Consider the following 3,424-nt stretch of genomic DNA (forward strand, 5'->3'; position numbering starts at 1 on the left):
ATGTTGGAAGGATAGAGAGAATTTGGGAGATTAGGTTTTAGAAAAAAGAAAATGAAAGGGATGAGGGGGTTACCCTCATCCGATCGGAACATATTGGGTGTGGGGTGGGGCCCACACCTTCAATCTTGGCCACACATTCGGATTGTGTAATCCGGATAACGTTGTGGATAATCTGGTTCAGTTCGTTTTTCGGTTAAACGTTTAATTCGACTTAAAACGAGGCTAAAGCGGTCGTTTTTCGGCTTAAAAATGAAATTTATATAAAACCGATTTAAAAACTTTAAAAACTTAAACCATGACATTTATTGACTTAACACATCATATAGTCGGTAATTGTGCATCTTTTTCGGCTTGATCGATCGCCTCTTGCTTGGTTTGGTATTAAAGGTTTCGTTTAACGTACCGACGTACCATTAAATCGAAAACTCTTTTCTGTGCTTTAATTCACTTATCCCGAAGCTTTAATACTTCGTAAACATCACTAAACATTATATATTTCGTCTATAATGTAATCTCCGATTCATTCGGGTTTCAATAACCGTCAATCGGTTAACCGTACTTCCAATACGATTAACGGTATAATCGAGTATAATTCGTACCGTGAATCATACATACTCGTATATACACATTATAATTCATATATTCAGTATTAAATAACACGTAAATAGTATATACCGGCTAGGGTATACCTGAATTTGCCGGAATCGTTACATCGTACAAGAGGCTTAAACCATTTGATGTGACACGCTTGGGGGCTGGTTGGGAATATAAACATTTACAAAGATATCACAAGCTGAAAAGTGATGGAAGAAGGTGAGAGTGTTAAAGGAAGATGCAAAACCGTTACAAGTGGGTGAATATGATAACCCCGAGAGTGAAGAGGAGGGTGAAAGTGGTGATAAGTATTATCAAGATAATCCACATGTGACCCCGTGGATATTTTGATTTATTCAAGGTATTAGTCCGACCATGCCGAAAACATGAGAGAAGTGTTGGAGATGTTGAGGAAAGAGAAACTATATGCGTAGTTTTCAAGTGTACCGATTATACAAATCATAAGAGTTTGAGGTATTTCTTCAAGCAAAAAGTACCGAATATGAGGCCAATAGAATGGATGGGGCTAATAAAGGATTATGATTATGAAAGCAAGTATTTCTCTGGTGCGGCTAATGTGGTCGCTAATACACTAAGTCGTAAAGGTGAAGAGGTTATCACGATAATTAAGTTGTATATAATAGTTAGCACTTTGGATTTCATGAGCGAGATCTGCGAGGCGCAATAGAGTTATAAAGGATGAGAGCAAGATGAATAAGAAATGAAATTTCTGGTTACACCGAGATTTGGAAGATAACACTTATGATGTGAAAATCAGATTTGGTCGCCTGAGGATTCCACGTCATGGAGATCTTAGAGGCCAAATCCTAGATGAAGCTGGTAAGTCTAGATACTCGGTTTACATCAAGGCTTCAAAAGGAAAGATGCTAGTTACAATTAAGGCAAATACCGATGAAAGTGAAAACCTTAAACATACGTCAAATGAAGATGAGTTAATGGTATGTGACAACTGTGGGAGGACATGATACTCTTGCCTACGTAGATAAGAACAACCACAAGAGTTACGAATATGGAGCTGGCAATCACACCGCTAGTAGATGCCAGAAACCAAGGACACAAGGCATGAAAGGAAGGCATGGAGATGGTTTAGACTGATGTTTATTTGAATTGAACCGTAACACGAGTGATTAGTGTTGTCAATTATAAACATGTGATAATGAGAGGAGAGTCCTCTAGAACGGAATGGATAGACTGATATTGTAAATGTCCATATGAAGGTCAAGAAATGCCCGAAAAGGAAGCGATTAAGATAATTAGTTATGATATATCAGGTAGCCTAACATGCTGCAGCAAACAACACTTGATTCATAGGAAAAGTTGAGACTTGATTAGTCAAATAAAGGAAGATGTATCATCATGGACTTCATAATCAAGCTATCTTAGACTACTATAACTCACGGACCCTACGTGTTGATACAGAGATGAGAATGAAAGAAGGTTTAAGTGATGACTTCCACAAGTTATGCAATGGATGTGCTCAAGAATTGCAAGAAGTGTTCTACCTTAAGGAATGGACAAAGGGATTTCAAGAAATAATCCTTAAGGAGAAACTGGAAATGTTTCCTTATGTTTTGATCGTATTGCAAATCAATATATTGCTAAAGGTTATAATTGGACCGAAGGTTCATTCAGTGCTAAGTGTTATGATAGTAAGTGCAAATTTCTATTTTAAGGACAAGAAAAAAGAGCATGCTTGAGGAAATGATGGGGACTTGTGTCACACCCCGACCAAAGGCGGCGGAACATGCCGGGGTGCAACGTGATTGGACAAATACACAAGACACTATTTAAATTGACAATATTTAATCAACTCATTTTATTTCATAAATCATTAAACAACACATCTCGTTCATACAAACAAATTGAACACAAGTAAACAATTATATTGTTCGTTTTACTAATATCCTAATAGTCTTGGTAATGTTTTTTGTCAAGTCCTCGAGTCAACAAAAGTCAAACCTGTAACATTTCATAAAATAAAGTTTATCAACACAAAGGTTGGTGAGCAATTCATAAGTTTGAGCATATAAGTATATAGTAATAAAAAGCCACAAATCTTGTATACGAAACAATAAATAAAAGAAATAACTTGGATAAATAGATATCGCTAAACACATTAGCGACCTAGCTATAAGGGGATGCCAAATAGCCTAGGATTTTATAGTTATCGTTAATATCATTACGTTAGCGACACCTTGCTATAAGGGGTTGCCAAATAGACTAGGATTTATAGTTCCACCAACTAAAAACGATAAACACGTAGGCAAATAATCATGTAAGCATAGAACACCAAATCGAGCAATTATTTAAGTAAATTATACAATAACGTTTGTGGTTTAAGATTCAAGTATAAAGCATTTAGTTGAATAAGTATGAAATGTCACCCCCAAAATAAAAGATGGAAAACGGGGTATGAAAGTAATCACATTCAAGTAAGAAATCTTGATCGGAAAAGACGTGAAAACGGTAGGTCGGAGTTTAATGAGAAATACCTAAATAAAAGTAAAAGCCTTGAATTAGAATGGTTGTTTTAGGAAATCTTTAAAATAAAAAGATAGGAAATGTAAACAATTAAAGTTAAAAGTTTAAAAATGTAAACATTTAAGAAAATTATAACAGTAGTCTTTTAAAGTATAAGTTTGCTCAAAACCGGGTTAAAGTATCTAACCTTAATATTTACTCAACCTATGTTAAGTAATAACGCGGGTAAAAATGCAAAAATGCAAGTCTCTTTATAGCATAGATACTAAAACGGGTTTTAACGAGTATTCGGGTTGTCTGTTCAAACTTTGTTTTGAGATCAAGTTAG

This window comes from Bidens hawaiensis, unplaced genomic scaffold (assembly GCF_021521415.1).
Source record: "Bidens hawaiensis isolate Kalapana, Puna unplaced genomic scaffold, B.hawaiensis_p1.1 tig00000296_1, whole genome shotgun sequence".
NCBI lineage: Eukaryota > Viridiplantae > Streptophyta > Magnoliopsida > Asterales > Asteraceae > Bidens > Bidens hawaiensis.